This window comes from Chionomys nivalis, chromosome 23 (assembly GCF_950005125.1).
Source record: "Chionomys nivalis chromosome 23, mChiNiv1.1, whole genome shotgun sequence".
NCBI lineage: Eukaryota > Metazoa > Chordata > Mammalia > Rodentia > Cricetidae > Chionomys > Chionomys nivalis.
In genome coordinates, this window is record NC_080108.1 from 50,076,636 (window position 1) to 50,088,763 (window position 12,128).

Sequence of the window (12,128 nt, forward strand, 5' to 3'; positions counted from 1 at the left end):
TGTTAGGTTCAAGATATCTGGTTTTAGGTTGAGGTCTGTGTGGGAATTCCTTTCCACCAAATTTATTTTGGGAGGTGGAGTGTCTCAGCAATAGGGTGGCTTCTTTGTGCTGACATGATCTCTTATAAGGGAGAGGAATGGTCTTCCATGTATATCTGGTTTCCTCATCAAAGATCAGGTGTCCATAGGCAGTTGAATTACACCTGACTTCTCAATGGAAAACATGAAAGCCAGAATGTCTTGGATAGATGTGCTTGCAGACACTAAAAGACCATGGAGGCAAGCCCAGAGTACTATTCCCAGCAAAGCTTGCATTCAACATCAATGGAGAAAAAAGATATTCCAGGACAAAAACAGATTTAAACAATAGGTAGCCACAAACCCAGCCTTACACAAAGTACTAGAAGGCAAAGCACAAGCCTACAACTCCCATAATAACACAGACATCTGACAACTCTCCACCACCACAACTCAAAGAAGGGAAACACACAAACACTACCACCAAAAAAAATAAATAAAAATAACCAGAGTTGACATCCACTGGCCATTAATATCCCTCAATATCAAATGGACCTAAGAAACAAGCCAGTGTGGCTATACATAAGTTCTTTCCCCAATCTCAGGCAGTTTTTAGACAAGCAAGTGTCTCCATTCATTCCCTTTGAGGAACTCTCAGGCCCTGACACTAACACCTGACTGGTGCCTATTGTCAAGGCCAATGGTACACTCCTCAGCCCCTCCCTGACCTGACCTGACCTGAGAAGCCACACCCCAACCCAGTTCACAGGCTCCTCTTTATCTAACTAACTAACTAACTTACTATACAGCATAAAATGTGTAATCTCTTCTCAATGAAATGCTGTTCGCAGCCATTCGATGAATTTATTCTCAGATCAGATCAGATCCTGTCCAGCAGGGGTGTCTTCTTTCCATTTTTCTTCTTCTTTTGTTTGTTGCAGTCAGTCTTGATGTGCTGGTCTATGGTGTGTGTGTGTGTGTGTGTGTGTGTGTGTATGTGTCTGAGAGAGAGAGAGAGAGAGAGAGAGAGAAAGAGAGAGAGAGAGAGAAACGGAATTGCTATTTATTTGAAGAGTTTTAATGATTTAATATTCAGCGATTTCCAGCCTTATTTACCAGCACATTTATTATTACCAGTGAGCACCTTCCTCTGAAAACATTGGAACCCCCCCCATCTGTACATGTCATATACGTGTGTGTGTGTGTGTGTGTGTGTGTGTGTGTGTGTCAAATTCCATTTCAGGAGCTGCTTTGCTGACACTCACCCAGCACCAGTGAGATGGAGGCCACCATTTTCTTAGCCAGTTATGTTTCAGGACAGTCAGGAGACAGAAAGAAAGAAGGAAGGAAGGAAAGAAGGAAGGAAGGAAGGAAATAAATGATGTACATTCCCAACGAAAAAAAAATTAAGTAAATTTTAAAAAGTAAAAAAATAATTAGGAAAGTAAGTAAATATATACATAAAAATAGACAAATAAGCAAACAAAGAATAAATAAATGAATAAAATATTATTATTTAATTGAAACTTTCAATAAGTAAATAAATGAGTCAGGCTGAGCAAATAAATAAACAGATGTATGAAAGAAGATAAGGAAGTGAAGGAATAAATGAACAAATAAGTAAGTAAGTAAATAACTAGGTGGGTCATTTTTTAAAGAAGTAAGTAAATGAGATGGGCTGAACAGATAGATAAGTAAGTAAGCAAGCAAAGAAATACACAAGAAGTCATTGCTCGATCAATCAATCAATAAGCAAGCAAGCAAGCAATAATGAAAAAAATGAGACACATCCATTAATACATAAAAGACAAAACATGGAAATAAACATGTAAACTGGTCAACCCACCCACGTTCACTCTGACTCTAAGATTATAAGATACACATTGTGAGACATTGACCCCTCCCATGTGTCACATTCTGAGTCAGTGACCCCTCCCATGTGTCACATTCTGAGTCAGTGACCCCCTCCCATGTGTCACATTCTGAGGCAGTGCTGCCCCCTCACGTGTGTCACATTCTGAGGCAGTGGCACCCACAAAGGGGAAGAGTAAGTCCAAAGGAATCTCAAATCTGGAGCCAGGATTGGGGTGTTTTTGAGCAAAGAGGAGATGACTTTTGAGTGACAGGTAAGGGCCTCGTACTGTTGCTGACCTAGTCATTTTCCTGTGATCAGAAGACACCTCTGGGCTCTGGAATCAGGTTGATCTACTCTGGACTGATGGCAGCAATTACAGAGCTTCAGAGGACAATGGAAGAACAAGCTTGCTGGCTGCAGCTCAGAGAGGGTGCCATAAATGGATCTGGAATTTAAGCTTGAAGGATGATTCTTTAAGGTTCCAACTTAAAAATATAAAACCATGAATGCATGAGTGGATGGTGTTGGGCTCAATACCACATTCAAATACTTAAAGCATAATAGGCACACACAGTGTCAAGTTGGGAGCATAGGCCCCAGTCCCTCACATCTGTCCCAGCCCCAAGGCCTGGTCTGGACTCCAAATCCCAGCAGGCCAGGTCCTGACCCCATCCCTGTAGCGAGCTGCATGAAGCCACACCTGATGGCAATGTAGAGAGCTGCGTGGAGTTGCACCTGATGGTGCTGGCTCCCGCCCTCCGCAATCCCGAAAGCGAGTGCTCTCTGTGATAATCAACTCCTATGGCTAAAGCCTGACTTATGCTATTATCATGCAATGACTGTCAGCTGCTTGCATATGCGTGGACCTATGGGCAGTGCCCACCTGGCAATCTGAGGTTGGCGGCCCAGGCCTACTTAAGGGCTGGGAGAGGTTTGCCCGGAGGAGAGAGGAAGAGACAGAAGGAGAGAAAGAGAAGGGAAAAGATTGCTGTGAATAAAGTCCTGGAATAAACTGCTTAGCAAGAAGAGCTCCGGTGTTGCGCATCCTCCTTGCTGGTCGAGGGGGGCCGCGACACATCCCCAGGGTACTTAAGTGATTTCCAGAAAGAGGAACATTTGGTCTCCCTTTCTTCCTCTCAGGGGCTGTATTCCTGCAGCTTCCAGGTTCCCACTTGGGGCCATCTGAGAGTGCAGATCTGCTATTAAACCTGGATATTTCTTTTTTTTTTCTTTTCTTTTTTTTTCTTTTTTGGATTTTCTGAGACTGGGTTTCTCCATAGCTTTTGGTTCCTGTCCTGGAACTAGCTCTTGTAGACCAGGCGGACCTCAAACTCACAGAGATCCACCTGCCTCTGCCTCTCGAGTGCTGGGATTAAATGCGTGCGCCACCACCATCTGGCTAAACCTGGTATTTCTTAATTTGGCTTGTTTTGATTTAACTTGATTGGGAATTTTTGCATCGCCGGAGAGCTTGCTTTATACAGTTCAAAGCCAGGTCCACTTTTCCCCCTGTAAGCCTCTTACCAAAATCTTTTTAAATTGAGCCTACTTTGTTCATTTGTATCAGACAGACTCAATTTAAAAAGATGTTTGTATATATATATATATATGTGCCCATGGTTTTTGGTCTCTGCACTTTCACCCCTCCCTTCCCTTAGTAGCCAGTCTCTCATAGCACCATGCTACCAGAGGCACTGGCCCCTCCCCCACTCCCTCAAGCCCACACTCCCCAACCCCCTCCTATGGAGCTACATTCTTTCCCCTTGCTTTCCCAATTTGGAGGTACAACTTCCACCTTTCCCTTCCCCTACCACCTCACTGCTCCATGCTGAACTCTCTCTTTACACTGGGCTAGCCCCTCCCATGCTCCCTTTTCTCTTCCAAATCTCCCTCAGGTAGAAAAGCAGCTAGGTTTCTTTTCTACTAATCATTCTGTTTCCTCAGTCAGTACTAGATATTAGGAAAGAGTTTAAAAAAGTTTAGGATGGTCCCCAAACTCCTATATGGGAATTGGAGAATATGGCCTTTAAAGTTTTTAATGCCCGAGAGGAATCAGCTGAGTCTTCCCGACAGACAAAGCTACAACAATCTACAGGCCCAGGTCTTAGCAGCTGCCCTAAGGTCACAGGAAGGGGGACAAGGGAAGCCAACCACGGGGCTCTATCAAAGGTGGTCTAAATGGTCAAATGGCACGATATTGCACTACAGCTGCTCCGAGGTTGTGCCCTATCTGCCAGCAACCCAGACACTGGAAATCACAATGCCCCTGTGCTGGCTTGTCCTCTAGGCCATGCCATGGAGGTCTGGCCTCATCACCATTGGCAAGTGAAACTCTGCCAGCCTTCAAATGTCTCAGCCTGGCAGAGGATTGACGCTGCCCAGACTTGGTATATCCCGTAACCCTCTCCTAGCCTAGGGTCATGCTACAAGTGATGGGTAAATCCATTATTTTTATTTTCACTTGGGCCTTTAGTTTCTCTCACCAATTTCAGCTATGGGGGTAGACAGGACCTGTTCCTCCCCACTTAAAACTCTGCCACTGCCCTACATTCTTGTAGGACAATTATATCCTTAGCCACTTCCCCAAAGCTTTGTTCCACTTCTTGGAGTCCCTTTTAACCTCGCCCATCTCCAAGATTCTATTTTACAGCTTCATTCCTCCTGCCAGACGTGTGCCCAGGCCAACCCACAAGGAGTTCTCCACATACACCAGCTGCGTGGACACCAACCGGGCAAAGATTGGCAGGTTAATTCCACTTAAATGCCTACTCATGAAAAAACTTCGTTATCTCTTAATACTTGTGGACACTTTTACAAGGTGGATAAAAGCATTTCCAGTCTCCAGGGAAACAGCAGATGTGGTGGAGCTCAACATCTCCTGGACAATGGGACTCATCAAACAACAACTGAGCAAGCTTTCCATTGAACTCAGGTTATCTTGGCCCTTGCCTCAGGGCCAACCGGCATTCCCCTATGGGCCTTAGCCCCTTTGGGCTGCTTTATGGCAGGCCCTTTCTCCTTAACCATCACCTTCCAGTTCAAACTCCTCCACTGGTGGGGTACCTACCCTACCTCTCCCTTTTAAGGTCCCTTCTCCATTCACACGCTGACAGTTGTCTTCCTGCCACCACACCAGTGGACCCTAATGCCCCTAAACCTGCCCTGCTCTCCCCAGGGCACAGAGTACCCCTCAAACAGTTAACTCCTAGGTCTCTTGAACCTCGATGGACAGGACCCCACATGGTAATCCTCACCACACCCTCAGCTGCCAAGCTCTTGGGACACTCATGCTGGTAACATCTCCCCAGGCTCAAGCGGACACCTACTCAAGACACTTCGTCTGTCCAGCAGGCAAGACCCTCCACCCTCCATTTTTCCAGGATGCCACAATGAAGGGCCTACCTGCTCCTCATCCTGACACACTCATCTTTAGCAATAACAAGTTTTTTTTCCCTAGATACCTGCCTTCTCCTCTCCCCCAAGGCATCTGTTATGCCTGCCTTCTCCGGGATGACACTTCATGGGATGCCTTTCCAGCCACACCTCTTGCTAAACATGGACACCTGGCTCTCCCCTTCCCCACACTGCCCCATGCCTGCAGGAAGTAGCCAGATTTGAGTCTATGCCCTTTTTTCCCCAAAGAGCCCTATGGAAGGTAAGTGCCACTTGGCCACAGACCTGGAGTCCTGCCCAGGGGACTTACAGCCTACCTGGATTGTACTCTGCCTCATTATTTTCTTTTTTTAGGATCCTTGACAGCCTTGTAGGAGCCAGAAAAGACTTTTAAAGGCCTGTAAGAGAACCAAGCTCATGGATATCATGGCACAAGTGAGAAATGAGAGGTGGAGGGAACTCTGGCAGTTGACAGTCTTTCCTTCTGGGTGTCACTGATGTAAAATGTTGGGTTTTGACAATTTGGCAAGACATGTTCTTATGAGCAGTATTCTTTCCCATATGTCAATTATGTGTCCACAGAGTTTAGAGAGAAAGGAACTCGCCCACACTGAGATTTGGGCTTTGGAAAGATAATCTGACAGTGTGTTTTGTTTTGTCTTGACTCACTTTCTTCCTTACTCCCTTTCTCTGTCCTTAACAAACCTTCATTGGCTGTGTGTGTGTGTATGTGTGTGTGTGTGTCTGAGAGAGAGAGAGAGAGAGAGAGAGAGAGAGAGAGAGAGATGGGGGAATATTTCTGGGGATGGATCCCAATGCCTGTGTTTGCTCTCTAACAGATACACACCATTTAGCTTCACTTCCAAACTCTCACACACAGGAATCATGTATTTTTTCCAACCAGCAAGGATTTCAGACTGGCCAACCATGGTATGCACAAATGGAGACTGGTGACGGTTCTTGTGGGAGTGATGACCCATATCAGGGGGCTTGGAAAATGCACTTGTTGTCTGGTCAGAGACACCATTGCGCTACCACATACCACTGACAGGCCAAGCCACTAAGGATACCTTCCTGGAACTCATGAGTGCACGTTGTGGAAGCTACCCTGGCACTAAGCCTCTCCACATGCTGCAATGGAGATGGCTTGGAAGGAAACTAAGGCCATGCTCCTATTCCTACATCAGATGTCTCTGAGGTGAAAAATAGGGACCTGGAAGGGCTTTTCAAACAGCAGAGCTCAGAGCCTGCTGACTTTTCACAGGCATCGGCCTGAAGAAGGAAAGCAAGCCACAGCCAGGTCCTCTCTCCTGATCTCTCCAGCCTTGGAGTGTGTGAGCTCTTTGAATCTCCCTCATGATGCCCCTTTCCTTGCTGGTACAGATGTCTTAGGCAGTGCCTACCTTGCCTAGTCTGATTCCTTCCCACATGTTTCATCCACACTTCCCTAGACTCCCATCGGGTTACACACCACAGATGTTTTGGCCTAGCTATTCATGGAGGCTTGCTGACATCATGGCATGACTGATGGCTGACTATGAACACCTGCCTATGGCTTCTGGCACATTCAGCGGGTAGACACATTACAAGTGTTACAGCTCCAGAGGGAAAGGTACACTGACTTGTTGGGAAGTCAGGCTATACCTGCAAGTATTACAGATCTGAGGGAAAAGTATCCTGACTTGTCAGGGAGTCAGGCTGTACCTATAGCAGTGAAGGGAGGTGTCCTTGACACCTACAGCTGTGAGAAAAAAGGAATCCTACTTGACGGGTAGTCAGGCTATACCTAAATCTGGGGTATGGTGAGGGATGGTCTCCCCATCAGATGTAGCAAATCCTACAGCTCTCTTAGAGTGCACTGGTACAGCTGAGCTCTGCTCCAGCCTTCCAAGAGAGCTTCCCAGCTGAGGTATATAGCAGAAATTCTAATTATTCTTAATAAATAAAATCCAGAGTCATATATTAAGGGATGAAAGCTAAAGGATCAGAACATTGCTGCCAGTCACTAAAGAGATGTTTTACCTCTACCAATGTTCAAACCAAAGGGGCAATCTTGTCCTCAGACTGTCTCCTCAGACTGCCTTGAGATCCTGTCTCTTCCCATCTTATATTCCTCTCTCCTCCCAGCTGTATCGCTCCTGTCTCCACCTCCCTGTGCTGGGATTAAAGGCGTGTGATCATAAGTGCTGGGATCACCTTTGTGTGTGGTCTGTTTCTCGTTTAGACAGATTCAATTTTGTGTATCCCTGAGTGGCCTTGAACTCACAGAAATCCATCTGCCACTGTCTCCTGAGTTCTGGGATTAAAGGTTAGTGCCACCACTGCCTGACCTCTAGGGGCTTAGCTCTGCACTCTGATCTTCAGGCAAGCTTTGGTTAAAACACAAACTAAGTATCACTACAGAAGTATCCATTTCTTCTGCTCTGCTCCCCTAAGGGAACATCTCAGCAGAGGTATCCATTTCCTCTCAGCTCTGGCCCAAGATATTACTTCTGCTTCCCTGAAAATAAGAGACACCTGCAGGAATGCAGCAGTCTCCTCCGAATCCAGTGAAAAGTTGTTACTCACCTGGCCTGAGAACTGTTTCTGCTCAGCTTCTTCTTCTGGTTACTATAGAACAGGGTCACTATGAGCTGATAGATAGGCAGTGCTGGCTGAGCATTGGGAGGGAAACAAGCCTTCCACACACAGCAGCAGCATGCTGTCCCTCTACAGCTGTCAGCACCAAGCCTTCCAGAGAGGCTGGGTTTACTTTCTCAGGGTCACACAGCACTAGGTGTGTCAGACCAGGGCCCACACACTCACCTTAGGGTCATTCTGACTGCCTCCTTCCTTCCTCCAGTACTGTCTCTGTGTTTTCTTTTGGGTAGAAGGGACTCAGGGGACAGATAAAGCATACATATGCAGAGTGGAGGTGGTATTGGGGCTGTTTTCTGCAGGTGTCCAACCCTTTTCAGACTTGCTGGTGTAGCCCCTATAGATGGGAAAGCTGTGGATACACAACCTTGTTTTCAGCTCTTGTAGGCCACTCAAGAAGATCCTTCTTCCTGCTGCCTGTTTGGGTGGTTGCAACTTGAGCCTGATCAGGAGCCAGCCTGTGGCAGAGCAAGACAGGCCTGGTTCCTCTCCCGGGAGCAATGACAGAGGAAGGGTCTGACTCAGGTCTTGGTTCCAGACTGTGGTTGAGCAGGGCTAGTTGGGGCCCTGGAGAGAGATGACAAGCAAAACCCTAGAAGCTACAGTCTGCAGTGTAAAGTCCTGATTTGCATCAAAAGCCACCAAACAGGAGGAGGCAGGAGGGGAAAGTCCAGCCCCTGGGATGCATCTCTGGCACTGGCTGAAGGACTCTGGCTCAGCTTCTTCCCCAGAAGTCCATGTGTCTGGAGAATGGAAACCTGAGCTGCTTTTGGTTCTCAAAACCAGTGGAGCAAAGCATGGTGGGTCTCACCTGTAACTCCAACACTTAAAAGGCTGAGGCAGGAGGACTGCTATGAATTCAAGGACAGCCTGGACTACAAGATGAAGAGTGTATGAAAGCACACAAAAGCTGCTGGGCACACACCTGTCATCCCAGTGCTCAGAAGGCTGAGGCAGAAGCCGAAGGACAGTGTTTCAGGTCAGCATTTCCAGCTCAGACTAAACTATTTAGCATAAATTTGTTAAAACCAAATCAAACTAACTAATGTGCTTCCTCTCTCCTCCCACAGCAACAGTACATGAAACTGCTTCAGCAACAGGGCACACTTAGAGAATACTGAGCCTTGTTACACCTGAGGAAAGTTTCCTTGACAAAGTGAGTTCAGAACGCAGGGCCAGTCTCTTGCTCATGCTTTTCCCCATGGCCAAAAATGGTGCTAATGGCTATGGGTAGGTCACCACATGGTTCCCGCCACAATGGGGAAAATCTCTGAGAAAGACTGGCGGGTGTAGTCTAAGTCAACTGTCTGCTTTGGACGGTTCCATCTGGTCAGGATTCCAGGTCCGGGAAACTTGACCAGGATAGCATTGCTGAATCCTCTAGGAAAGTGGGACAGAGCAAAGCAGGTAAGCTAACCCTCCCTGTAACAGCTATTACACTCCCAATAAAACAGTAACCAGGGATTTCCCAGGCAACTCCCATGTGGTGGACAGAAGCCAAGTTTGCAAACTGGGGAGTGAAAATGTGGGAAGGTAGAGTAAAGCATTAGCAACAAAATGCAGGGTGTTTTAACCTCAAGGATCAAAGGTAACAGGAAGGTAGTAATGCCAGCAAACAGTGCCACTAATGGACCCAGCTGAGATGGCTCAGAATGTTGAGGATGGGCAATATTGAAAGAGATATAAGAGGCAGGTTAGGACCTGGGTGAACATGGTGCAGAGGGCACAGGGTCTGCAGCAGTTGCCCCTACCAGGGGGAGGGACTAGGTACTTGGCAGTGGCAAGAAGGGGTGGAGTCCTCTTTCTTGCTTTACACATTCACAAATCTGTTTAAACACATCTCCATCCTGTCTCACAGCAAGCCCCAGGAACACAGTTGAGTCTTCCAACCATGGTGCCACCACACTGGACCAGGACAGCTACAGCGACACATGCACTATGCACACATGCACACAAACACACAGTGGCTGGAATTCCATCAGCTACACTATAATTTCAACCTCTGTAAGCATCAGACACCTTGACCAATGACCAAAATGACCAGCCTCAGCCACACTGACCACCTCACCCAAATGTCAGGATACACAGGAGGCAGAGGCAGTCCACATAGGGAGGAATGCCAAGACATACACAGAGCAGCACTGTGCACTCTGGAAGGTTTCTTTCCACTATGGTGCTCCACAGTAGGCAGCTCTCTCTGGTCCCCATCAGCAGTTCAGCCTTCAGTCCAGTACCAGGGCAGAAAGGGCATTCAGGTCTTTCATGTATGGATGAGCTACCAGGGTCTGGTTGATCTTCAGCTTTTGCTCAGAGTCAGGGAAGATCTTCAGCAGTGCTTCCCTCGGGTCACTGGTATCTGTGGAAGATCTCTGTGCTGACATGAGAGAGTTCTGCTGTATTCTGGGAACAGTAGCCAGGGGTGTAAAGTGTGGCTGCTGAGGAAGCCAAGAGCCTGAAGAGGCTCCCTGGCTCCGGGATGGAGGCCAGTGGCTGGTGTTGGTTACTTGGGTTGTGGGGCTCAAGAATGAGCCCACATTTGGCAGGGCATTGAGTAGCAGTGCATGTGTCTATAGATGAAGTGACCATGGTGAGAACGGCAGGGAGAAACCCTGTAAAGCACATATGGCTGACACTGAGGGTCTGGATGCTAGGTAGTTCCATGTTTTCTGAAGGCCAGAGAGCCAAGGGGATGTAAAATCGGCCCCCATAGAGTGGCCTATAGGGCACCTGGTCCATTTCCAGACCAATGAGGGAACAAGAGCTCCTGGGATGGACAGTCCCTCCCAAGCCTACTGTCTGAGGGTGGGCCATGGTGGTTGGTTCTGCAATGCTCCTGCTCTTCTGGGGGGGGGGGTGTTCTAGGCAGTATCAGCTGACTGGGAAAAGTTGCCTCTGGGCAAGAAGGCAACTCCAAGAGGCTCCTGGAATCCCTATCTCCAGTGAGGTCTGGATGGGGCGTGTGTACTCTCAATGCATATGCATCCAGGGGACACCTGTCCTGCTTAGAAACTTTTGCCGATTTTAGCTGCAGCTAAGAACTGGGGCTAATAGTGACATCAACATCAGAAGCTTGACAACCTGCAAATGCTACATTAACATTAGCGGCATCCACTCAAGAAAGAGTGATGACTAGTGGTCACCAAGCATTTGAAGATGACATTAGGTGAGAGGAAAAATGACCAGCAGGCCTGATCCTGCCACCAGGCTACTGAAGGAATGGAACAGGTAGCAAAGAATTCACCTCTAGTATGACCTGGGCCTTGGCTCATCATAGGACACACACACAGCCTCAAACACAGGCCTTGAGGCCTAAAATGCTACGAGGATTTCCAACATAAGATGTGGGATTGAGGAGGTGAAATGGACTAGTTTATAGCAAGCTGCCATTTCCTTGGCTCGAGTCAATGCCTCACCAGTGTGATAAAACCCAAAGGCTATACCTAGGTCTGAGTGGGCCTGAGGAAGCAAGTGCCATAGGAGTGCGAGCTGGGAGCTAATCTAGTCCCAGGACACTGGCAGAGCAGGATTGAGCCAGCGACCTGATCCTGAGCAGCCTAGAAACAGTGAACCCTACCAGAACAGGTACAGGGAGTAACTGCTGAGGATCCACACATGAATCTGGGACCTTCAAGGAAGTAGACCTAAGTCAGGACCCCTGTGAGTCTGGGTGTGAATCTAGAACTTCTGAGGAACTAGGCCTGAGCCAGGACCTCTGCCAGTCTGGGAAGAAATCTGGAATCTCTGAGGCAATAGACAGGAATCAGAGATCTCTGCAGGGCCAGGCATGAGTCTGGGACCTCAGAGGGAGTAAGCCTGAGCCAGGACCTCTGTGGGTCCCAGCATTGGCCTGGACATCAAAGGGAATAGGCAGAAATCAGAGATCTCTGCAGATCCGAGCTTGAGTCTGGGACCTCTAAGGGAGTCAGCCTGAGCCAGATCCTCTGAAGTTCTGAGTGCACCTGAGTCTGGGAACTCTGAGGCAGTAGACTGGAGCCAGAGACCTTTGCAGGACCAACTCCAAGCCAGAGACCTCTGCAGGAGTGCATCCAGAACAGGATTTACAGAAACAGGTCAAAGATGGTAATTTAAGACATAGTAGGCTTGAGAAAGCAAACTCCAAAGGAGCAGAGCAAAGCCCATGAGTGCTGAACTATCTCCAGGAACATGAAGTAACCAATGGGGTAACTAGAACTGTGACACTGACTGTACTATGAAGAACAACCAT